Source organism: Vipera ursinii, assembly GCF_947247035.1.
Source record: "Vipera ursinii genome assembly, chromosome: 1".
Lineage (NCBI taxonomy): Eukaryota > Metazoa > Chordata > Lepidosauria > Squamata > Viperidae > Vipera > Vipera ursinii.
Window position 1 is genome coordinate 171,405,527 of NC_139512.1, and position 27,965 is coordinate 171,433,491.

A 27,965-nucleotide genomic window follows, 5' to 3' on the forward strand; every position below is an offset into this window, starting at 1 on the left:
TGTATGACATGTGTGAGTTCCGGCACCTTTTTCTTTTACAAAAAAAGCACTGGCCAGAGCCATTTAAGATGTTAAGATGTCAATCTTTTGGAGGTAATAGAGACTGGCAGTGTGTTTAAACCTGGAAAGTTTCAGTCTTGGTTCTAGTGTTACATCCAGCTTGTTAGGAATATAGATTTCAGTGCAACAAGTAGAACAGACATGTCAAACACAAGGCCCGGGGGCCAGATCCGGCCCACGAAGTGGTTTCATGTGGCCCACGAAGCCATCCTGGAAACAGTGAGGGAACGGCTCCCACTGCCTTGGCCCTGGCCCAGAGACCCTCCTCCTGCCAGAGACCCTCAGATCTGTCCCACTCCTGCCCAGGCCCCCATAGGCACCCTTGATGCAAACGATGTAGAGCTGGCCACGTCCACCCAGTAGGCCATATACACTCTAGCCACACCCACCCAGTAGCCCACACCCACCCTGGCCATACCCACCCAGCCCCCTGAGGGCAACCACAATGCTGATGCGGCCCTCAATGAAATTGAGTTTGACACCCCTGTACTAAGTAGAACATTCATTTTCTCATACATAGTTACAGATGGATGCCTCACAAAAATTCTGGGCCAGCAACCCAGTTTGGAAAGTCCTGTTCTAACCCATTATCTAACTACTTAATGCCTAACTATGTGAGTTTGAAGTTACTGAGCATCACCTCAAGGGAACAATCAGTCCTGTTCTAACCCATTATCTAACTACTTAATGCCCAACTATGTGAGTTTGAAGTTACTGAGCATCACCTCAAGGGAACAATCAGGTTTATTCTTGCTGTTCATCCTCTGTTAGTAGTTATCCCCAAATCCATAATTCCATGTTCTCTAACTTCTTCTTTTTCTTTGGCCAACTTTCACAACATACTTTAACACCAGAAATACTAATATAACAACAGTCCTGATGTTGAGCATAGTTGAAATGACTGGGTTATTGCTTTCTTCCCTAATCTTCTTTTTAATTTTTCTAGGACATATTGTAGATCTTTTTTTTACCACTTTCACTAAGTAAAATTGGCCTTGTCTTGCCTTCTAACCCAGAAAACATCAAAACTTTAGTACAGGCATAGGCCAGAATTAACATTAAGCCAAAATCTTCATTATGTATTTTGATCTCCATAGTCTAACAATATTTTATAGCAACCCAATGTAAAATATTCAGGACATTGTTCATAACTTCTCAGTCCTTTATCCTTTTGGCTAAGAAAGTGTTGCAATCTGCACATTTCTGATTGTTAATGTTTTGACCTGCAGTTTCATTTCCATCTGTCTTCTTATTTAATCCTGTCATTCTTATTATACCATCACTACATAAATTAAACCACTATGGAGATAACATGCGTCATTGTTTCACTCCTTTCATTAACCAAATCAGTTCTTACAGAAGCCTCATGTTCATTTTAAAAATTCCTCAGAAGAACGATCAAATCTTGGGACAAGCCCACTAACCATAATGCACTTCCCACTTTGGCACAATATCTAGTCTGTTTGGTAGCTGGTCAATTGTCCGTGGTCCCTCCTTTTCTAGTGGAGTCAATTTCTCAATACATTTTTTTTTATTCCAAAAATGTTTTGTCACTCCATAGTGCTATGAGCATATCCATACCATTTTCTTGACAAAAAAGGCAACTTCCCTCTTTCTTCTTATAGATTTGATTTGAAAGTTCCGTCTTCTAGGTGGGCTGCTTCCTTATGTTTGCAGAGTTCCACATCCCTGCTGTGGATTATTCTACCTTAATCTTCTTTTTTTGTATCATACTAGCCAAGATGAGCCTACTAGAAGTTCTATCAGCATTGCTGCCTGAGTGATTCCACTACATCAAAGTGGCAATTCCCACAAAGATTACTTCTATAACTGGGGGCAAGTTGTAATTCCTTCATCTGTCAATGAAGTACCGGTTTCTTCTGACAGACTATTTTTGTTCTTTCATCAATATGGAATAGGAAAAATAATGTTGAAGCTTTTTTTCCCCCAGGAAGTTTTGACAGGATAGGTGTACTTAAATATAATCATTGAGTTAACCTCCCAGCCAGGAGGTCAAGTATTAATCTGTTAAAGATATTTCTAATTCATCTAAAAGGAAATCAGACTCATAAGTAAAGAGATACAAAACCTTTAAAGGGTCAGTTCTCAAAGTCTTTTGTTGCAAGTGAAGGGCATTTTCTCAAAATATTGAGGAACACCTGTGTCATGGTTACGACAGACAGAGACAAATAAAGCAGAACTCTGAGGCTTGAAAATTCCTCAAAGAACATGTTTATTAGTTACAAAGTATTGGGATGGTCAAAAGTGAAACCAAGTCTGAATACACAATTGCCAAACTACAAATTTAAATGAGCCACCCAGAAAAGCACGCAAGCAACTACGTTCCCCAATATACTTATTTGGCAGGGCGGGTGGGTTATGCAACACTCAGTCCCTGGCCTTGGGAGCAGCAGATGACCTTGGTTCCCATGGGACAGAAGATTATTTTGACTAATGAAGCACCTGGGCAGCACCCCTCTCTCCATTCTCTGTAGCAACCTAGAATGAGAAGAAAAAATGGCTGCAGCCATGCTGATTGTAGAGCTGACAACCTGTCTTCTGGAGGCTCAGAAAAGAAGGACTAGAAGGATAGCAGTGTTCCAATATTTGACAGGCAGCCACAAAGAACAAGGGTTCAGCCTATTTTTTAAAGCACCAGAAGGCAAGACAAGAAACAATAGATGGAAACTAAGCAAGAAGAAAAGCAACCTAGAACAAAGAGAAATTTCCTAACAGTGAGAACATTTAAGCAATAGAACGGCTTGCCTTCTGAAGCTGGAGGAGCTTCATCACTGGAGGCTTTTAAAAAGAGACCAGACAGCCATTTCTTTGATATGGTATAGGGTTTCCTGCTTGGGCTAGAGGACCCCTCCAAGATCCCTTCCAACCCTGTTACTCTGTTCTGTTCTACTTTGAGTTCTGTCTCAGGTCATCTCTGTACGATTGCTTTCCTTCACTGTTAGAACCAATGTGAATCTAATTTGTGGATTGACATCACTTGCAAAAGAACCTGAAAAGCCCTCGTAGATGCTTCACTAGCATCAGAAACAGTGCCATGTGCCCAGAGACTCAACAGCCTCTGTTAATGACCTCTTGACCCTTTGATCAAAATCATCAACAAATTAATTAATTCACATCTACATGCAACATTCTCTCAGCTCTCCCTTTGTACGGTCTTCCTTTTCCTTCCACTTTCTCAGCTCCTCAGTTTCTTCCTCTGTCATTTATTCAGTTCAGCTTGAGAAGCCAAATGTATCTGAGGTATGACATACTGGCACAGATTGAGAGTTGGTTTGTCTTGCAGCACCACAATTTCAAAGAAAACACAGCAAAGAAAAACAACAAATAGGCAGTGCCAGGCAAGCCTCCTGCCTCCTCCTACCACTTAGAGCAGACATGTCAAACACAAGGCCCGGGGGCCGGATCCGGCCCGTGGTTTCATCCGGCCCACAAAGCCATCCTGGAAAGAGTGAGGGAACGGCCCCCACTGCCTTGGCCCTGGCCCAGAGACCCTCCTTCTGCCAGAGACCCTCAGATCTGTCCCACTCCTGCCCAGGCCCCCATAGGCCCCCTTGATGCGAATGATGTAGAGCTGGCCATGCCCACCCAGTAGGCCATACGGACTCTAGCCACACCCACCCAGTAGGCCACGCCCACCCAGTAGGCCACGCCCACCCAGGCTCCTGAGGGCAACCGCAATGCTGATGCGGCCCTCAATGAAATTGAGTTTGACACCCCTGACTTAGAGCAATAAATAATTTCAGTTAAGGATAACCAAAAACCTTCTTATTTGAAAAGGAGACTGAAATCGGCATTACCTTTCCCCCCACACACTCTTGGTTTGAAAAGGGAATTACATAAAGCAAATATTATTCCATCAAATGTAGTTCTTATTTATTTTTTTGTATCACAAAATTTTGTTTGTTTGTTTTAATTACTCCACAGCTACCTTGCATTCTAGCTAATACCCAGGGACTTTAAATCCTTTCTTGTGTTTTATAGTTCTGCTACTATTTTTCCCCCATATAATATTAATTAAACAATGGTAGTTTTGTCATGCCTTTGTCATGCCTTCTTAAAACTGCTTTCCAACTATAGAGCAATAGTAAGAGAGGTCATTATGATAGATAAGGGTCAATAGTCACTGTAGGTGTAAAAAAGTCTTGCTTCTCATTATCCTCCAGGTTCTATTAGTATACACAGATTAATTGTTTTAATCCCAATACAATTAAACAGAAAAATTCTTTTAATTACAAGTAAATCAGCTGTGGGAGATGGCCAGGCTGAGCCCAAGGGAGGGGTCAAATGCGTCGTCAGTCATGAGTGCTTTCGTGCCCACAAGAGATCAAAGTCCACCCCAAGTTGAATTCCTTCTACTCTTATCGCCTGCTAACTTCCTGTAGCTGTTAGTATTTCAGATGCTTGTAGAGACCTCAAGCTTACAATAAATCTTTATACCCATTTGAACTATCTGGATCTACTGATTTTCCTGGATCTTGACATCAGGCGCTTTTTTTTACCTTTTTTAACCTTCCAAAATAAATAAGCCTATCTAAATCTGCTGATTTGCAAATATTAGGGCATGGCTTTCTCATTGCCCTCTCCAGCCCCTCTCCCATTTCAGGACATTGGGTGACATTTTCAGGGAGTTACAAATCAGAGATACCTAGAATCATAGAATTATAGGATTGGAAGAGACTTGGAGATCTTCTAATCCAATCCTCTCCCCCAAAAAGGTTGTCTAATCTTTTCTTGAATGCCACCAGTGATAGAACCTCCACTCCTCCCCCCTCCCATGTGCATATAATAAAATTCCCTGGTTTCTACATAAAAATGAAAGTTTTCTTTTTTGGGAGGGGGGAGGAAGAGGAATTTCTGTAGATCAAAACTGGAACTAGAGGTAAAACTAAAGTTACAAATCCACAGTCATCAGAATGCAAAAATGAGCAGTTTGCAAGTGAACTGAGGGAGGGCAACTGAGACATCATTGAAATAATCAGGCTTTCATTTTATTTTCAAACACTGATTAAATGCTCCATTCAAGCACTTTTCTTATCCAGAGAGCATTTTTATTAAAAAAAACAGAACATTTAAGTACTCAAGTCAGAGATTTTGCTTATCCAAAACAGTGTTTTATTTCTAAGTTGCCTTAAAACAGAAATTATTTTCTTATTCAAATCAGTATTTCCTTTTCAAAGACCTGCTTATGTGCTGGAGCTAACCCTTGCTTGTTAAGGCAGTAGAAGAATGTTTTGATCTGGGCTTAGGGAAACACAGGTCCTATGATGCAAAATGCTACTTCGGTCTCTGTTAACTTTCACTTATATGTATATATTTATTTGTGTGGTTTGAAAGAAGACTGTTACATCACAGCAAACATGGTTACTAATACTGTTGGACCTCTTTAGAGTTTGAGAAACAGCATACATATGTGGAAGGAAGGAAGTATGCATTTCTTGCAATGCATGGTGTGCTTCACAAAATATGTGCCTGTTTCTGATCCTGCAATGTTGGTAAATGTACCATTCTTTTTAGCATGTCACTGGTCAAATAATAAAAGTCATTTAGAGTTTTAGCATAGCAATCTCTAAACAAGGATTCTACAAATATGTTAACAAACCACATGTCATAATGTCCATTCATATCCTTGTTCATCATGTTTTGGTCAATCTGGAGTTTTACGTTACAGGATTTGGTACTTTTTCAAGTCTGTCTTGGAACTTCATGAATATATGCAAATTAACACGAGTCCTTGCAGATGTTGTTGCTCCTGAGATGTACAGATTTATACATTTCTCTTCAGTCCACCCTATACCTATTTCTCATTGTGAAAGATATCTACATCTACATCTACACATACTCTATCACACACAGAGAGAGATTATATATACTGTATATATATATATATCAGTCAGCCATACTCTTCTGAGATTCGAACCTGGGCTGATTGCACATTACGCAGTTGTTTTAACCTCTAGGCCACAAGCTCTATCTCACTTTGTTAGCTCAGAAGCAAGGGAGATATGTGTTAAATGCTTGTTAACTTATTTAGATTACCTTGCTAGGCCTCAAACTTGGGACAAATCTTTATTTCCTGTTTTGGCCTAAACAAAGGCCATCCACAGGCAGTAGTCACAACAGTGACAGCTCATATTTGTGTAAACCTTTACCTATATATATATATATAATCGAAAAATGCACACATGCACATCACATTGGATGTACTTTCAATACAGGCCAAAGTGATTAAAATTCCATTTGACAAGTCTTTGTCATTATTATTCATGATGCTCTGTCAAAGCTGCTTAATCATGTGTAGAATCTACAAAGGATTTCTTTCCCTTTCTCTTTTTAACAAACATCCTTTTGAAGGTAAACCGGCATAGCAAATAACTTATCTGATTGAAATAATTACAGATAGAAAAGGGGGTGGGGGGTGGGGAATCTAATCTAATTGTCCTGCAGCATCATATTATCAGAAACAGCTTTAAATAATTAAAGGTCTTCTAATAAAATTGCAGTGTCTTTTGATGATCTGCACAATAGTGTTGGTTTGTAGTGATTTTCGGTACTAATGGCAATACCATGGGATAGTCTTCTGATGAACCATCACTGCCAAAGAGAAAAGCTCAAGGCATAAAAACTTAAGAGAATTTCTGCTGGACCAGACCAAAGGTCTATTTATTCTATTTTTTGTTTCCATGGTAGCCAGCTAAATGCCCATAGAAACCCAGAAGCTCAAAAGCACCCTCCCACACACACTCATGTTTCTCAGAAACTAAGAATGACAAACACAATGTCTCTAATATGGGATAAATATATAGGCATCCTTATAGCCATTATTTAAAATAGGATGGGATGGAATGGGATCCAATTCTAAAACTAAATCATTATGAAAACATGCACACTGACATTTCTCCAGATGAAAATAAGTCTATCTGTGGAACATTTTGAAAGAGGTTTGTTCCTCATGTCATTACAAAGAGTAACATCCCACATATTCTCCTTGCTATTGTTGGGTTAGGCAGAGAGGGGAGAATTTCATTTCATTTACAAGTTAGTAAGAACATCAATTTCTCCCCTTTGTTTGAACTAATATGAAGATTTAATAACTTACATTTTATTAAATCTCTAAAAGTTGGATCCTGTGGATTTTGCACAGCAAATAAATCAAGTAATGCATATAAAATGGGTATATTGGATATGTGTTTGCAATGTGTTTCTATCAGTGATAATGATGATGTATGTAATAATAAATTAATAATAAATTTGATTTAATACATTATGTATGTAATAATAACAAGAATGTCATTCTGAAAAACAGGAAGAATGTATATTAAAGAAAATGGAGTTAAATTATTCATTAGTTCATTTGTTCATTCATTTGATTTATAAAGCTGCCCATCTCACTTTTATGTGACTCTATGCAGCTTGCAATAGAATGAGCATAATTCATAAATACACAATATAAAAAATAAAGCACATAGCAGTCAGGTGTTATCCAACCAATTTTCCAACAACCTGGATACAGAGTCCTATATGTGGATTTTTATGATTTTTAAGGATTTGATCTTTTTATGAAAACCTCTGAAGAAAAACCCCACAATAAGGTGAATTGAGTTTAGATTGCAAATATATCAAACTGAGGAAAGTCAAAATGATAAATTTGCCTATTCTCTAGAATTTAATGACTTGTCCTTTTTTAAAAAAAGAAAAGAAAATTAAAAAATTAAAAATTAAGAACATTCAGTGTTTATATGGAAACATATTTAACTTCAATGCAGCTGTTAGAATCACAAGATAAATCCATATATCAACTATGAAATATGATATGATATCTATCTATCTATCTATCTATCCAATTATGAATCTCAATGTTGCACCAAAATACTTTAGATTTTGAGACCAAGGACAAAATGTCACCAACCTATTCCATGTTTGGAACCTTACTGGACATTTGAATCTTATTTTGGTAGTGGCAATAGGACAGCATCTTCCTAGCTGAAAGCTCAGAGCAGGCTGTGTGGTACACCTAATTCAATCCCTCATGTCCTCTTGCCACTTTTGTCTTTAGTATCTGATTGCAGTAATTAGCACGCTCTAGTAAATGATAGTTCTGTGTTCTTCCAACAAGGTCTGAATATATGACAAAATGAAATGTAAAGATTTTAGCATTTATAAAGTTAAAGCAGTACGGGGGGGGGGAGAATCAGTTAAATCTGTAAAATCCAACACTATGTGGCAAAGGATGAAGAAAGGATGTGCCAACAGCCTCTCATTTTTTCAAAAAAACAATTTATCTTGAACAAGGTGGAGGGTTCCTCAAAATGTTTATATTGCCTGTCCCATTTTTAACAAAACAAACAACCTATGTTACTTTTATGAAACTAGCCAACTAAGGACATATTCTGAATAGAATAGAATAGAATAGAATAGAATAGAATAGAATAGAATAGAATAGAATAGAATAGAATAGAATAGAATAGAATAGAATAGAATAGAATAGAATAGAAAATTGCTCACTAAAGGAATAGAATAGAATAGAATAGAATAGAATAGAATAGAATAGAATAGAATAGAATGGAATGGAATGGAATGGAATGGAATGGAATGGAATGGAATGGAATGGAATGGAACGGAGTGAAGTGGAGTGGTATAGAATAGAATGGAGTGCAGTGGAGTGGAGTGGAGTGGAGTGGAGTGGAGTGGAGTGGAGTGGAATGGAATGGAGTGGAGTGGAGTGGAATAGAATAGAATAGAATAGAATAGAATAGAATAGAATAGAATAGAATAGAATAGAATAGAATAGAATAGAATAGAATAGAATAGAATAGAATAGAATAGAATAGAATATAGAATAGAATAAATTTAAAGTGACAATAATATTATTCTATGCTATTCATAATATGTCCTTAGTTGGCTAGTTTCATAAAAGTAACATGGTAACCATGATGTCAAATACCAATCAGGTCTTCAATGTTTAATATGATAGATAATCAGTAAGACAGATGTTGAATATAGTAATTGACAATCTGAGAGCAGAAAATAATTTTCCAATCTGACCACAACTTTCAGTGATCCTGAAATGAAAAAAATGCAGTTCAAAGAGCAAATTCATTCAGGCAGGTGGAATAACATATCTTCTAATGTTCTGTGTAATAAATTGTCCCTGCTAGGGGCAACTGAAAGACAAGAACAACAGTCCCCCATCCCCAAATCTCAATCAGGATGTGGAGTGGAGAGACAAGGAACACACTCTCTGACAACTGAGTTACAGTTAGGGCCATTCCTTCTCCAGAGACAAGTGATGTCATCTAATGTCACCCAACAACATTGTGCAGATATATCAGGAATGAAGTCAGGCTTTATGTCACCATAACAATGGTGGAGTGACACTATCAAATGCTGAATATCACTGGTGAGGAAATAACCTTAGAAGGAGAGAAAATGATAATTTTTAAGCGAGTCTTGTGTGCAAATAGATCTTTTTCAATGATGGCCAACTCTTTTGCAGCTAAGGACCAGCCTTGTTTAATATATTGCTTTGGCCTTCAGAGGTGATAGAAGTCAAGATGAGAAAGCACTAACATCACTTGAATGTACAGGAATGTTTAATGTTTGTTGTTGTTGTTTGCTACATTTCATAGAGCAACTGATGGGTATTTCTCAATATAATGGCTTAATTAATCTGTGCATTGTATGCAATATACTTTTGATTTGTGTAAATACAATATTTTACATAATTGAAGATTGATGGCCAAAAGTGGTTTTAGGTTCATGCCTTGGAATGCTGGGCCCCAAGTAAAATACCAGGTCAGAAAGATCATTTAATTTACAATTTATTTGGAATGTTCCAAAAATAAAAAGGATTCTCTTTTACAAGACAGAGAATCTGGAACATAGATTTACATTTGTTTTTATAGTTTTCCCAACAAAGATACTTCAAAGTAAAAGTTGATTGGATTAGGAAAAATCATCTGTTAAATTAGACATTTCATAATATGTAAGCATAGGAATTGAAATAAGCACTGATTTCTGAATAAAAGTAAAAGAAACATTTGCAAAGGAAAAAAATAGTGTATTGGTAAAAAATATGTTCACAATGCTTTTCCCAGTACTAAGCTCAAATACCTGCTTTGTTTCTTGAAGCTTGGGAACACAGAAAAGGAAAGTATTTGATTTACAATGTATCAAATACTTCAGCCAATCCTGGTTTTTAAAAGTAGAAGGGTTGTTTTTTTTAACTTCTTCTTGAAGGTTAAGGCTTATGGCAAATTACTAGCAATACACTTGAAAGGAAAGGAGAAATAAAATATAAGAAAACCCATGTTAGTTAGCCAGTGCAATGGTACCAGAAAAACCATATTGCAAGTATTACAAAGACCATACTGTGTGGCCATTAGGATGCTTTATTTCATAAAAAGGGGGCAGAATGTCTCGTAGAGCTGGTGGCCATTGATATCTACACCTCATCTAATCTACACCTCATGTAAACCACTTTAACATTGTTAGCTAAGAAAAGTGAAAAGTTAAACTCTTGAAAAAGTGACTTCTTTTCTGAGTATAATATTGTGTGTTGATTTCATTTTATTTTTTAACCCAGGATTTTATTCCTAGGTTAAACCCCCTTCTTTTCTATATACGGTAAATTAAATGAATCCCATTTTCTAGCCCTGGTGGCGCAGTGGTTAGAATGCAGTGCTGCAGGCAAACTCTGCCCACAGCCAGGATTTCGATCCTGATGTGATTCAAGGTTGACTCAGCCTTCCATCCTTCCAAAGTTGGTAAAATGAGGACCCAGATTGTTCAGGGCAATATGCTGACATTGTAAACCGCCCAGAGAATGCTGCAAACCACTATGGGGCGGTATATAAGTCTGAGTGTTATTGTTATATTATGTATGAAGCAAATACTATGACTTGATTTGGACTGCAATACTACTTTCAGGAGCTAAGCAGGGTTGGGCCTGGTTTGCTCTTGAACTAAAAATCCTCTGGGAATTCCAAGACTGTCAACTAAAGGGGAAAAATCAGTGATCAATTGTTTGGCAGGCTTAAGTTCTCGGGAGTCAACCTGGGAGTGTTTTTATCTTTTATTACATGATTTCAGCTGCACGCTGCCCTAATTCTTTGTGAGTATGGTGCTATGAAAACATGGCTTGCTAGGAGGCAAGCAGGCAGGCAAGCAAATAAATAAAAATCTAGAGACTCCTTTCTCTGGGAGAAAACAACTTTCCTTAACTTTGTCTATTGCCTCTGGATGTAGAACATGTAAAATTGCTCCTCCTTAAGCAGACATTGTAAGAAGAGAGCCATGTTAAACTATGTTGGCAAAAAAATGAGCACAAACTTGGGAGCATTTTTTTTTCCAGCTAACACGTGTGGTTAAAAGATGTAAATTTTCATGAGCTGCATCTGATAAAGTGAAAGTTCCTGCGTTTTAATAAAATGAGTTGATAGGAAAAAGATGCTACCAGACTCCCCCTGATTTTTCACTTCAGCAGAAGAATCTGGTAGAAAGGGAATGATGTTTGCAAAAAAAAAAAAAAAAAAACATGACCCGATCATGGACATACATTATTAAATGATTTATTCTTATTGGAGTGCTAGGTTAAAGAGAGCGATATGTATCACGGTTACCAAAATACAGTAGCTTTAAAACTAGCTGCCTTTCAAAACCCCAGCTGCCTGACTCAAAATCTGTCACTGAACACAGCTAACATTCTGCTGCAGGCAAAGAATGGCTGGAGCTGCTTAGCACCATAACGCGAGTGAGAAATCAAATCAACTCACTTAGCTTACTGCAGACATGTCAAACACAAGGCCCGGGGGCCAGATCCGGCCCGCGAAGTGGTTTCATGCGGCCCACGAAGCCATCCTGGAAACAGTGAGGGAACGGTCCCCACTGCCTTGGCCCTGGCCCAGAGACCCTCCTCCTGCCAGAGACCCCCAGATCCGTCCCACTCCTGCCCAGGCCCCCATAGGCACCCCTGATGCGAACGATGTAGAGCTGGCCATGCCCACCCAGTAGGCCATATGCACTCTAGCCACGCCCACCCAGTAGGCCATGCCCACCCAGGCCACACCCAACCGGCCCCCTGAGGGCAACCGCAATGCTGATGTGGCCCTCAATGAAATTGAGTTTGACACCCCTGGCTTACTGTATGTTTGGAGCTTAGAGGAGCCGAGTTTCAAATCATTGGCTAGAAAGGCCATGAGAAACTGAGTTAATTGCCTCTGTCCCATCTTTACCTTGTCATATATTTGCTGAAATAACAGCAGTTTTCAGAGAAGGAAATAGATGCATCCTGTAGCCACAAACAGAAAACTTCTAAGTGCAGCTGGCTTCTTGGGTTCATGGGTCATTGTTGGTGACAAAGTGCACTGAAGGACACATTTGCTTGGGTTAATGGGTGCCATAGGATGAGGTGGCATTTTAGAAAAGGTTGGATTTTCCCTAATCTTCCCAAATGTGCTTTTTTTCACAAGGCAACTGGACTTTCTTGGGTGTTTTTTTTTTGAAGATGTTACCCTTCTCATCCAAGAAGCTTCTTTAGCTCTGACTGGATGGTGGGGAAGAACTGAAGAAGCTTCTTGGATGAGAAGTGAAATGTCTTCAAAGAAAAACAAGTAAGTCCAGTTGCCTCATGAAAAAGGCACCTTTGGGACAACCATGACCAGGATGACTGAGAATACCCATAGATTTTTCCTAATAATCTTGAATGAAAGAGGTACAACTGAGGATAGCATTCAAGTTGAACCATATGGGTTCACCTCTTATCTTACTGATGTTTAGAAATAGATAAATAGTAGAACCTCGTGAAGAAAAGTGTAATCATGCAATACAATCTACCTTGGCTTTATCAAAAATCAAGACTACCAACCTAAATGGGATTCACTGGGCACAAGATTCAGTAGTACTATTAGGGATTTGGGGTTTAGTTCTGCACCTTACGCCTTCGTAATTAATTTATACCACTGCTATTTGCAAGAAAGATATGTGTGTTAACTTTTTCAACCAAGTGGGTGGTCTTTTGCATCCACTCTTCTTTTTTTAAAATATGTAATTACTGAAGATGAGCACAAATGTACTTCTGTTCTTTGAATTGTGGGACAAACACTGGAGAAATTGGGGAGGAATCATCTTGAATTTCTCCAGGGAATTGCTCTGTCTTTCTCCAAGTCCAGGTGTCATACTGAAAACAAATACAATAGGAATAGTAAAGTTATGATTTCTTCCCTTGAGATTTCAATCCTAAAGCCAGGAATGCTAAAGATCACTGAAAAAATTAATACACTGTGAAAGTTAGGATATCCACACAGCCACATAAACATTCCACTTTCCAAAATTCTCCAAAATTTTGTTTTCCATTGAAAGAGCTTCTAAAATCAACGTTCTTTGATCCAACTACATAAGAAATGTGAGAGGGGAATAACCTTATTCGTATACTCCCTTGTGTATCACTCACTTGCACTTAACAGAACAAGTAAAATATAACAAAGACTAGAAAATAAAGCCCAACGTCAAATATCAATCAACCCATCACCCAGTCTGCCTAAGCCATTGTCTACACTGAAAGCTCTATATAACAAACTTGGTTTCAAAGCCTTGGAAAAGATGAGCACCAGAGGGGGTCAGAGAAATGAGGAATAATTTCTGAACTCTGAACTAGGAACTACTACGTAGGTTGTGCAAAGCTATGAAGTGGGAGCTCACTTGGATGATGCTTTGAGTGAAAACCACTTTGAACCTGCTTCACAAAATAACACAACCTCCTGCTTCTCAAGAGTAAAGCAGAACTGATATGAGCTCTCCCCAGAATAATGTATTCTTTACTTCACTGAAGCTCAGGCGGTTATCTGATCAAGATCTAATGGGCTCAACTAATCTGAGGGTTAAGCACTTTATTTTTCAAATAAATTCTTTCTGGAACCTTCAGTGGAGACCAGAATGATCAGGCTAAAGCAAGGGAGAAAAGTTTCTTTCCCACCACACTAGGATTCTGATAAAAAATAAATATGTATATTTAGAATATGGGACAGGAAAAAGACCGTACTTTCAGCCACAAATATAATTGTGACTGCAGAGATCTGCTTGGAGTGGTATTGAAGTGATTACATACTGCTAAATCACTTGTGACTGGAGAAACTCACCATGAGTGATATGATAGAAGAACTAATTTCTGTATTTTTTTATGTCCTACCTCTTGTGTTTTCTGTTTTTGTTCCCGTCATGTATAAATTACGTTGCCATTCTTCTATCCTCATTGAATGCTAAGTTCCCCTCTGATGTCGTACAGTATTTATGTATATCAGGTGTTTGGAAACTATCATAGCAGCTTTCATACACTAAAACGGCAACATTTTGGTGGCCTTTTTCTTTTCACACATTTCTGACGGATCCACTACTAGTTCATTAGCCTTCAGTAGCAAGAGGCATTTGATAAACAAATGAAAATAACTCTGTTTTAAAAGCTACTGAGCTAAATATGGTACTTCTTCCACTCAGCTTGCTAATTACATGAAATGTTGTGCTTACTTACATACTAAAATTGGTGCTTACTTGTTCCTTCCATAGTAGAAGTCATACATCAGATCTGTTTGTTTTTGGTCCCAAGGCAGTGGCAATATGATATGAAAGAGGAGCATATTACCATCAGTCCTTTACTATGGCTAGATTACTCTGATTGCTTTTGGTTTACCAGTGCCATCCTTACCCAAAGTGAGGTAGAACCTATTAGATCTATCCATTGGAGGTATTTAATAGTCCTGAAAAGGTTCTGAGGATGTTTGTTTTGCCTGAGGACCTGATGGATTATTTGGCTGATCCTCACTTGTTGGAATAGGTAGGTGATAAGGGCCTTGAACTAAATTATTCCTATGTGATTTTTCATTGTACATCATTCTAGAGTTGTTGACTTGGTTCTCTGAGGAACTATTGGCAATATGAATTTGCATTCACACAATGGTATCTGTCTCCTTTGAGATAGCACAGTGATGGCGAACCTTTTAGAGACCGAGTGCCCAGTTGTTCTGTACCAGCCTGCAGAAAAGGCAGGGACAACCCCTTTACAAACGGCAAGAGGCTGGAATTAAGCCTGCCAAATTTATTAACATAAAACAGCAAAACAAGACACCAACCATGAAACAGGAGCTATGAAACAGGAACTAATCAAGTGGTTGCCTTCAGCAAACCAGCGCTCCCACACATTCCCCTTTTATACAGTTCAGGGCGTGGCTTCTCTCTGCCTCCTTCCGAGGTGCCCCATTGCCTTTCTCTGTTTACTCCTGATTGACTGCCTCCTGCGTCGGGCGTCCTTGAACAGGGCCAGCTGTGGGTCATCTTCATCCACGCTGTCAGGCTCACACAGCTGGGTCTCCATCGTGACCAGGTGGGAGGGGCCTGGCTGAGGGCTCTGCGGAGCCTCAAGGCCATCATCAGCAAGCTCTTCAACATCCCCCTCCTCCTCCTCTGAGTCGTCCGACCCAACTGCCAAACCCACAGGCTGACCCTGAATCACAACACCAGTACTGCCCCAACCCCCAACCCCCCTCCCAGCCCTCCCACTCTGCTCCCACCACACCCACCCACAGGGCCACCCACCACCTCCACGGCCCACCACAGATCACCCAGGTGGCCCTGCTATAGCGGCCATGCCCTCCACCTGCATCCTGTGGCATCACCTGCACACGACGGGGTGCAAGGGTGGAGTCTTGTCCCTGATGTCTGGCTGCCATGTTCTTGGTTTTGCTGCTCCATGTCGGCCATGCCCAGGGGTAACTTTCCTCCATGGGGGCTGCTGCTGAGGAGGGGGCTGGGGGGAGGTGGGGCTGGGGCAATGGCATGTGTTGGGCAGAGGGCTCTGAGTGCCCCCTCTGGCACGCATGCCATAGGTTCACCACCACTGAAATAGAGGGTTGTCCCACTAGCTTGACAGAAATGGTGGTAGCCCCTTCCTGAAAATGCCTTCACTGGAGCCAACTATTCTGGAGAATTTTAATCCCATCTTCAACCTTCCTTTTTAGGGAAAACTGTTTAGAAAGTGGTCGTTGCAGCTACAGAGTACCCTTGAAGAAATGTATTATCTGACTCTTTCCAATTAGTTTTCAGGTCTTGGCAATGTACTAAGATGGCATTGGTCATACTGGTGGATGGTCTATGGTGGAACCAAGTTGTGACTATTCTAACTTCCTAGATCTCTCAGTAACTTTTGATTCCATCAAATATGGCATCTTAGATTGGCTATAGGGATGGAACCGGGTGAACAGAAAGACTGACACACAATGATACAATGGCTGTCCTTTTTCCATGGCTGGTACTAATCTGTGTTGGTGGCCCAACTTTTTGCAGGTTCCTCAGGCTTGATCTTCTTATCCCTCCTGTTTATCATCTACATGACTCTGCTGGGGGGTAGGGGGGAGAGACATCCATCAGTTAATACAGTATCATAATTTTTATATTCAGTTATGTAAGTAAATCCCTGGTTGATTAAGCAATGCTGTAAAGGTTTTGCTACAGTACAGGAAGGGTTCTGGGGCCATGATGGGGAGGAACAGATCAGGATGAATCCCAACAAGACCAAGTGGTTGTGTTTGTTTAGACCTCTTATTTTGGGGACCTTCCACTTTTTTTTGTCTTGAATGGAGTTGCACTCTTCTTCTTTGGATGCTGTTCAGTTTTGACATCCAGTCCTGACATCTCAGGTCTGTTTGAGGAGGACATAGCAACTGAACACCATAGCAAAGGAACACCTTTGCAAAGCTTCAGTTTAGTTGTGTCCAGTCCTGAAAAAATAGCCTTCCCTGTGAACATTAATCCTTTGGTCACTACATGGGAATTTAAATTCATTTGATATAGAGTTCCTTTTGAAAATACTCTGAAGCTATACCTGATCAAGTTTCCTCCCCATCTAATTTTCTTGTCAGCAATAAGGAAGAGTTTTCTTTTCCCAGATTTTGGACTCCCTAGAGGCTTTCTACACAGGGAATAGCTAAGCACAGCTCTGCTTAGCTTCTGGGGTCAAAAAGGACTCATTGGTGTAAAGATATGGTGGGAATGACCTTGGGAGATTGAGTCCAGAGATGCTACTTAGGGAATGGTCAGACAAGAGATAGTATAGCCTGCACTTGGATTGTGGATGGGGCAAGAGGCTCAGAAGGGACACACCCCCTCCCCCTGATTTCTTGGCTGTAAAGGAGAGAAATACTTCATACTTGCAAGATTTTGCTAATGTAGCTTCATAATAAAGTAGAATTGGCTTATCTAGCCATGTTTCCCATCTGGTCTACCTGATAAGGCTGAAACTCAGGTGCCTCCAGCTGGTGAAGCAACCTTTGCATGCTCTCTCATACTTCCTTCTGAATCCCATGGCTCTTCAAAAGTAGAAAGACAGCTACTATTTTCTTAAGATCTTGCTACACAATTTTCTGGTGTAAGGTGCAAAATAGAATTTGCATATTCATTTTTTTCATAAGCTGAAGTCATTTCACACATTTCTTGTTCTGGCAATAGCATCTCTCTTTGTATCTATCTCTTTCTGCCCCTGTTAGTGTCCTTCGTCTGGCTGTGATGAAAGTTTCCAGATTAGGAAAAGGACTCTGCTCCTGCCCCAGCTGAGATAGCCTGGAATGACATGGCAGGGCTTCTTTTCACTGGATGTCAGCATTTTTTCCTTCATGCTGAAGGAAAAAAAAAAGTACAAGGGAATGTAAGCCTAGCAACAGGTAGTTATTTTGCAGAGACCCCAGATATCTGAGGTACATTACAAGATGATATCCCCCAGGACAAAAGCAAGCACCAAAAATATCCAGCTGAAATAGTATTTAGTATATACTAAGAACAGAACCGCAAAGAGAAACATAGATGGGTTTGGGGAATTGAGAAAAAGGAATACATTTAAAAAGTAAGTGGAAACAAAAGGTTAGTGGTTAAGATAAGCTAAATCAGAGACTGAACCTCATGGGGAAACAGGTGTAAAAGAGCTCTGGCAAAGCTTTGCACAGATCCAAAATAAAATAAGATACTTTATATGATTTACTTCTGCACCTAGAAATCTACTTGTCTACTTCCTGAATCTTGGAACAAATCACCCCATCCTGAAATGGATGGTTGCTTTTTATCCAGAAAGGTTCAGGCAGAAGCTCCTAACGAACTCCTTCCTTGCTAGTTAAAGTGATGGTGAGAGGGTACAATTTCATTGACATAGGAATTTAGCCAAGGTCCCTCTAGGTTACATTGAGAGTGGGGCATTTCCTGTTTTGTGTGTGATCTGCTTTAACTGGAACTCTGAGGCTTGCCTAATTAACAATGCTTGTTACCTCCTTAAATTGTGAGTAAATAAGAACCAACTGCCATGATACTCATCAAGTATCTCACCCACTGGATATTGTTGAACTATATTTCCCAGTATGTTTTACCAGTTGTCTTCTGGGTGTATCTATTTGTAGTTCAGAATCTCTGGTGGGCAACTAGTCACCCTTATGTAGTTGCCATAATAGTGCTGTTATTAGCTGGATTTAAATTAGTTTAGGGAAGTGAATATCAGTTCATTGTAAAATAATTACTTTTGATCAAATACAACAGGTATCTACAAATGACAAAATAATATTTAAATCAAGACATCTTAAAAGAGAGATGTGAGAAATGGGGTTTGACTAAACACTAAGCTAAACGTTATCCATTCAGGTGATTTCCATCGTAGAGATAAGTTCCCCATCTCAGAACATTGTCAGTTGTCTTTAAGTAACTTCAAATAATTTTATTATGTTTATGTTCATGTAAAGGTGAGGCTAAGCAAGATATTTTTGAAGCTGGATTTACTTTTTAAAAGATGTCCAGACAAAATGATGGGGAGATACCAAAGTACAATTTAGAATAGCAGATACTCTTTCAATATTTTTTTCTTTAATCTTGTTGTTTTTCCACTTTCAAACACATATTTGCATAGAATGCGATAGCAAGATCCTCACTTGTTTTATTGATTTTTACTCTATGTATTTTCTTTGTTCAGTAGGTCACATGTCTCTGAAAATCTTTCAGCTTCTCCAAAATTCCTAATCTTTTCCTAATTGTACTTTCAGAAGTCTTTCTTTCCCACGTATGCATGTATAGTATCTATGCATATGTTTCTGAGATTGTGAAAGAGAGAGAGGAGTGCAATAGGGAGGGGGAGAACAGAGGATAGCAATAACAATAGCACTTAGACTTGTATACCACTTCACAGTATTTTACAGCCCTCTCTAAGAAGTTTACAGAGTCAGCATATTGCCCGCAACAAACTGGGTCCTCATTTTACTGACCTCGGAAGGACGGAAGGCTGAGTCAACCTTGAGACAGTGTGAATCAAACTGCAGAACTGATGTGGTTGTTTATTACTGTCCTCAGAACTAGATGATATTTATTTGGAACATTTATAATATAATAGATATGCCTTCCTTGGGTAATTATATTTAGGGAATAGAGAGTAGTTAACGCAGCAGATTGAAGTGTATCCATTCTAAGCCAAGGTGGCTATGTCTTTCTCCCTTATGGTAGGCTTTATGTTAACAATACTAGAAAGCTGAGACAGAAACAAAAGTAGTGGAACTATGAGTCTTTTATCTGGGACAATCCTCTGAGCCAGGATTTAGTAATGGTTTTCATGCAACAGTAATATCATAAAATCTGTAAAAGTTCCTTCCCAGAAGATTAAAAGAAGTGATATAAGATGCATCGAAGCTGAAAATGGCTTGCGTTTTATAAAGTTGTCTTCTAAGGTACTAATTATATGCATAGAATGCCTATTTTCAGACCTTTGAAAATAAATACAACAAAGGACAAATTAGATTTAATTCCAATCCATCTAAGTTCATTTCTGGCTTCAGTTCCACACCAAGCTCCCATTGTTATGTTTTAAGTACTAACATTTTTAAATAAAACAAACGTATACAACTGAAACATTTCTATTTCCTCAGCAATCAATAAAGAATTTTTTTTGCTATTGTGATTGTCTCTATATAAGTATGTACACCAAACTAAAATAGGCCTTCTATTTAGAACCGAAAAGCACTGCCTTTCAGAAATGGATTTATTTAATCAGTCGTCGGTAATGTATCATACTCCTGGTCTTTCTTTGTCTTTCCTTCAGTTCTTAAAATGTAAACCCAGTAAAACTGGGCCCTAGATATTCTACATATAACATTAGGAAAGATTCTGACCAGGTGTGAATGGCTACCCATTTCTTAAATGCTGCCAGCTAGAATTACCTCCCATACTCCTTCCCATATAAAGCTAAAGGTAACCTTGTCCAGTTGTATCTGACTCTAGGGGGTGGTACTCATCTATATTTCCTAGTCAAGGGAGGCAGCATTGTCGGAAGACATGTCCATGGTCATATGGCCAACACGACTATAGCTGAGCTGTCACACAGCACTTGAACCCAAGCTGTCAGCTTTTCAGCTGACAAGCTCAGCATCTTTAACCACTGAGCCATCACACCACAACCCAACATAAATTTACTGAAATTTTTTGCATGGGACTTTTTCAAGACCTTCCAGTCCTGCTCAGCAAATGAATGAAAGTTCTATGGATTTTTTTTAGCACATCATAACATTTCATATCGCTATGTCTCTGTATAATGTTATTTTCACATTTTACTGATGACATTGTTCCCCATGAGAAGTTAAAAGCAGTGCTTCATTACTGGGGGGGGAGGGAAGAAACTTAGGTCTGAACAATGACATTTAGATAATATAAAATAAAACCAAGTTACTATACAATGTAACCTACATGATTCATAGGTTTTAAATTGTAGCCTTTTGCAAGAAACAGAGTTAGAACTTTATATGCTCTCATCATATACCATATAACCTGATGAGGACCACTTCTCAGATGGTCGTTTCAGAAGAAAGCTAATCTTTAAAAAGGTAGATTGAAGTCTCCTAAAGACAGACGAGATAAAATTCAGAGATGCTGCTTTCAAATTAAAGGTGGACAACAAAAGAGTGACAAAAGAACAATGGAAGAAAAATAAAATTAAGGATTTGTGCAGAGAGGAAGGCTCTGAGACAGTTATATAATAATAATAATAATAATAATAATAATAATAATAATAATAATAATAATAATAATAATAATAATAATAATAATAATAATAAAAAGGAAGTTGGAAAGGGAATTAGGAGATTATAGCACGCTCTGATCATGAGAACTAATAGGACTCTCATAACAGGGTCACTAAATTTAATCCAACCATTTAGCAACTTTGGGTCCATTGATTATACATTGCCAATCTTATACTTTCCTATTCAGTGATGGAAATTGTAGTCCAATAATAACTAGAATTTAAGCCTTTCAGAGATTGGTCTAAAAGAAGGAGGTGTGTCTGAGGCCATTTATGTAGTCCATACTTTTCCCCTCTATTGCTAAATCTAATTCTATAGTTTTCTGCCATTTTAAGATGGAAAGCAAATGAAAACTGTAGTGAATGCTCCAAAATAGCATTTATCCCAAACATTCTAGTCCTCTCAAGCAAAGTTACTCATTAGGCTACACAAAGAGGTATTTTGCAAATCACTTTGCAGTGTTACTGTGGTACAATTATGCAAAGCACCTCCTCTGGTATAAAAGGATAGGAATAGTTGGACTTTTACACTGGAAGAGATGCTTTGCACTACAATCTTTCATGAGAAGTGATTGGCAGAGAAGGCCCTTAGGGGTGGGTAGATAGTGAACATGAAGGTAAAGGTAAGAATAATAATAAGCAGGGTAACTTCCAAAGGAGGAACACAACAAAAGTCATTTTTTCATAACAGGAAGATAAAGAGAAATCAAAGTACTGGGAATATAAGAACAATCTCCTTATTCTAGATGCAGTAGAGTCAGGAACAGAAATACAAAGAACTCCTTAAAAGGATTGGCAATGAACTGGTTCTTCACAGTCCAGAGGTCCTTGTTAGGGTACAACTTGTAGCTTTGAGTAGTATGAATTCTTCCTTAACCTCTTTATCCAAGAACTGCAAGTAGCTATTGTTAAAATCCAGGTGTTTTTTTTAGTAGAGTGTGTTGTTCAGTTGCTAAGTCATGTCCAACTCTTTGAAAGCCCATGGACCATAGCACACCATACTCCTCTGTCCTGCCCTGTCTCTATTTTAGTCCAATAACATTCCTTAATAGATAGAATCTGCAGTAAAAGTTCAAATGATGAACCCTTCTAGCAGGGTTTCAAGAATTTCAAAGCTCTAGGATTTTGAGTCACTAGATGGCTGCTGCCTCACCTCATCACAATGATGTAATAAATAAAGTGAAATAGGTATAGGCTGATCAACGCACCACTTAGCTGCCCCCAGAGCACCTTAGATCAAATTGTGAAAACTGGCCAACAATACCATGAAAATTGAAAGTGTGGTTTTCCACATTCTTTGATTTAGGTTTTTTTTTTAATCTCATAAAGGTAAAAATAATAGTGATACACAGATTAGCTCCAATCAGTTTCTCACAATCAGTTCAGTTGGAATTGGCAATTCTATCAAATTCAGCAGTTCAAATCAGTTTGAAAATTCTCAATTTGGTACTTCAGCTTGAAAAAGAGCTTTGGTTTGGCACAAAATTCCTTCCAAATTACTTAGTGCATACAATTCCATTATTTATTCACATTTGTTCATCTGACTGACAGAATGACTTGTTCTAGAGATTACAATGAGTTAAAACTTTCAGCTATACAGTAGGGCTGTGTGATTCTTAGATGTGATGAAAAAATACCCAGTGTAACCAGCAGCAGTGTGACATAAATTAAGAGCTAATATTGCCAGTTTATAACAAATCCTTCTAAACCACCTATCATTATACAGTTTCCTCTCTCTCTCCCTAAGGAAAACAAATTGTGAAGATTGGTAGTCATCTTTTCATCAGTGCTGCAAAATGAGGGGAAAGTCTCGCTACGTCACGTGACGTCGCAAGTTTGACATGCCTGCTTTACAGATTACATTTTTTTAATACCTATGCACATCTAATGTCAATGAGCTTTTTTATTTATGTCATCAGCTGACATAACAGTGATTAATGAGCTCCTTTAAGGAGTCTGGCCTTCTAGAGAAAAGTTTCAGATAGTCTTATCTGGAGGTATTAAAGAATCAGTACGTTGTGTGTTCCCTTTCCTTTCCCACAATTACTTATACTTTTCCTATGTGCTTTTTTCTTTTCTTTTTGGAGCAGAATTTCCCATTATATTTAGGATTGACCCAAATCACAGAATAGCTTCTTCTAGGGTTATCTGACAACCTGTATCTTTTGAAAGGGGAAAAAAATCCTTCCTGGATTAGGGCCATTAGGGTTGAGCTGATGTTACTCAAAGAATAAGCTTCTTCCAATCTCTTCTGTACAAGAATTGATGAACCCGACTTTCAGTTACAATTCTAGCTCTTTTCTGCGAGGCTTCCCTCCAGTAGCAGTGCTCAAGGACAAGTGAAGCAGAGAAGATTACATTTTTGAGCACTTAAAAATGTATTTGCTAATTTATTTTCTTTTTACAACAACAACAAAACGTTCCTTCCATTTCTGAAAGAGAGCAGGAGGTTGTTCAAGCTCCAAAATGAATTAGTGAAAACAAAAACCTTTCTTCACACTTTTGAAAAATAAGATTTAGTGTACCACTCTCCCAAATGAATGATTGCTGAAACATTTTTCCACTTCATTCAGCGATCTGAATGTGATGATGATGGTGGTGGTGATGATGGTGATGATGATGAAGAAGAAGATAATGCTGATGATTTGTTACAGCTGCCCCGCTCCAAAAAACTCTGGGTGGAATAAAAACAAACCGAGTAAAAGTACCTAGGGTCAGAGGCTTAGGCAAAAAAAAACAAAAAAAAACAAAACACACCACAAATAAGATTTGTTGAGGAAGTTTTTGTTGTAATAATAATAATAATAATAATAATAATAATAATAATAATAATAATAATAATAATAACAAGAAGAAGAAGAAGAAGAAGAAGAAGAAGAAGAAGAAGAAGAAGAAGAAGAAGAAGAAGAAGAAGAAGAAGAAGAAGAAGAAGTTGGAAGGGACCTTGGAGGTCATCTAGTCCAACCCCCTGCTGAGGCAGGAAACCCTATACCATTTCAGACAAATGGCTGTCCAGTCTCTTCTTAAAAACTTCCAGTGTTGGAGCATTCACCACTTCTGGAGGCAGGTTGTTCCACTGGTTAATTGTTCTAACTGTCAGGAAGTTTCTCCTTAGTTCTAGGTTGCTTCTCTCCTTGACTAGTTGTTGTTGTTGTTGTTGTTGTTGTTGTTGTTGTTGTTACTATAGTAATAATAGAAAGCTTTCAACTTTGAGCTTCTTTTTCTCTAGTGGTGAGGGTGAGGGCTGTTTTAAAGAAAAAGAAAAAAAAGAAGTACTCTTCTTGTACAAGCCTGCTGATGGGGACAGGTGAAGGATAGAGGTCTTCCAAATGGGGCAATCAGAGCAGAGATGAAGAAAGAGGTCCTCTGCTTTTTGTCTTTCCTGGTCAGAAAGATATAAGGTGCAGAGAACAGATCCTTTGGAACCATGAATTGGAGATAAAATAAAATCATTTTATCGTTACAGGCTTACAATATTTTTGCAGGAGGAAACCAGTTTAAAAGAGTTTTAATTTCAGACTGAAACTACTTGGATGGATGAACTGAGCAGTTGAAGGAGGTAGCGAAGTTCTGAATTGAGGGTGGAACCAGTTCAGTGTCACTCCTTGGCACTGAAAATTAAAATGGTGGCAAGTAGACAAGTCACAAAGCTGAGCTAGCACCTTTCCCTTCTTACTTTCCAAAAAAGGTTTGTCTTATTTTGGATGTGGTTTCCTTGTTCCAATAGGCTGTTCTTCCTTACATAAAACATTGGAAAATGGCATTTTTCAAAAAGTACCATGCAGGCAGCTAACTGCTACTCATTCTAAACTACAATATACCTAGGCCTTTTAGAAACTAAAGGACTGCAAACATTGAAAGGAGTATGTGCCAAAGTCATTTGACATCTGACCCCAGGTCAGTTAATGCCTTCTACCAAGGCAATTCAGAAATAAGCTTCTGTTTGGTTATCAATGACAGACATTCACAGATACAGAACTTTTATTATACATATTAGAAAACTACAACATTACATTACTTTTTGACATATGATCATTCAAATTGAGGCACTTGTCATAATGTCTTACAAGGTTTGAAATTCCTTAGTAGTAGTTGTTCGGTGACAAATCTGGGCTATGGGTATGTGTGTGTGTGTGATGAAAAACATCACAACGGAACTGCTTCAAATGTTCTTGGGTGCGTCTAGCAATGTGCAGGCAAGCATTATTGTAAACCAACACCACACCAGAAGTGGTGTTATAGAAAATCCCACCAAATGTGAAGATGCCAAAGGAGTACTGCTACTGAAGTTCATGGAGTGTGATTCGACCATCAAATCAGAAGTCTACTGTGAAACGTTACAAAAACTTAGACGAGCCATCCGTAACAAGCATTGGGGCATGTGGACTTCCAGTGTGGTGTTGGTTCACGATAATGCTCACCCGCACACTGCTAGATGCACCCAAGAACTTTTGAAGCAGTTCTGTTGGGATGTTTTTGATCACCCCACATAACCCAGATTTGGCGCCAAGCAATTACTACTAAGGAATTTCAAACCTTGTAAGATGTTATGACAAGTACCTCAGTTTGAATGGTGATTATGTCAAAAAGTAATGTAATGTAGTTTTCTAATATGTACAATAAAAGTTCTATATCTGTGAGTCTCTGTCATTGATAACCACATGGAGGTTTATTTCCAAATTGCCCTCGTATATTATATATTATTATAACCTAACGGTGATTTATTAAGGAAATATTTTCCACATATCAAAGTTCTCAAAAGTATAACACAAAGTGGGCAGAGGTCGGGAGAAGGACTGGGAGAAAGCAGAACCTAAGTATATTTTATTGAATTTAATTTAAATTTGCATTTAATTAAAATGACAGTCTATTCTGTTACTACAATTACTCGCCAGATCATTTACTCTTTCTATCAGAGTAAATATACCAATCCATTGATACATTTGGTGCCACACCCAAGATTTGGCTGTAGTCTTAGGACTGTGAATGGTGAGCTCTTGTTCTACAGTGCTGTCTTCATCATCTTCTATAGATTACCTCATGCCAAATGGCTAGTTCAGAGAAATGCTCACAGAAGGAGGAAGAAGGAAAAGCTTCTACTCTTTCACTTTTTTCTGCAGTATTAGAATTTAATGGCATGATTTATGAGGTCTTAAAGTTATCTGTTTTCCCTGATGTTTATCTAATGTCTTTCTTAGAGGTTATGCTAAACGCTTTACAGAAAAGGGAATTTTCTGGTCTCAGTGTCTAATATAACTCTATTTCTAAGGTTAAGAAGGTTTGGATATAGACATTGCCCGCTTCAGAGACAATGTAGAAATTATACGTATTTGTTTATCACATCCTTCCATCATATGTATTATTTTGTAAGCACTGAAAAAGGACCAAATATATGAGCAATATAAAGTAGGGAATAAATAAAAGGAAGTCTAGCACAATCAACATCGGTCATGGAAAAGAAGCTACTCACACAAAACTCATAAGGAATATTTCTTACTGCTGGGTTTGGCCAGCAGCTACCTTACAATATTTTTGAATACAACCCAAATAACCATTTGCCAGTGCTAATCTTCGGGAATAAAGGCATCCACAATATTAGACACAAAGAGCATGCCGTTTAAGTATAGACATTATTCCTGAGCCAAAGGAGGTCTTCTTGAGAGAAGAGGAGGAGAAATGAAATGGGAAGCTATGCTTGGGTGTGCATAGTAGTCTTCGAATTATGACAATTGAGCCCAAAATTTATCTTGCTAAGTGAAACATTTGTTAAGTGAGTTTTACCTCATTTTATAACTTTTCTTGCCATAGTTGTTAAGTGAATCATTGCATTTGTTAAGTTAGTAATGTGGTTGACAAGTGAATCTGGCTCCCCCACTGACTTCGTTTCTTAGAAGATCACAAAAGGAGATCACATGATCCCCAGGACACTGCAACCATCATATATATGAACCAGTAGCCTAGCATCCGAATTTTGATCGTGTAACCGTGGGGATGATACAATGGTTGTAAGTGTGAAAAATGGTCATAAGCCACATTTTTCAGTGCAGTTGTAACTTTGAATGGTCACTAAATGAACTGTTGTAAGTTGAGGATGACTGTAATTGCCTGATACCAGTGAGAAGAAATAAAAAGAGCCAGAATTGGAATTGATGGAAAGCTGAATAGATGTAAGCTGATGAGGAAAGGGTCTCCTTGAATAAAGATGATGAAAAGGATTCAGCCACCAGGAGAAAGTAACAGAGATTTTGAATTTCCTTCTCCTCAAGCACAGCTCACACTAAAACAAGAATTTTATGTTATTCAAGAAGCATAGGTGGATTTATTTATAATGTTAAACTCTGGACTGTTTTTCCAGGCCACGAATTAAACAGTATCCCAAGTTGTGAGTAAACCAAAAGATGATGAAGTCATGGTCTTGTTAGTTAAACATTTACTGAGCAGGATAATTTTCTCTGGAGATATTGTAGTCTTTATTGAAAGTTTTGACAATAACTCTAAGATTCCCTACCATGTTAAAAAGCTTCCACCAGAATGTATTGCCTAATGGATTAAGTAATTTCATAGTATTCCTCACCCCAACTGAGTTTTTTTTTCTTCCCCACATTAGATTTAGCTGGTACATCCAATTAAGAAGACAGCAGGAAAAAGGAGAAAGTCACAAGTCATTATAAGTCATTACAATTCACCAGTTATAAAATAAAACATTTAAATGCAATGAATAACTGTTTACTTTGCTCTGAATGAATAAAGTTGCCCACAGATGCCACTGTTAAGGAGACTAATATCCCTGAGGGTTTTAAAAGAA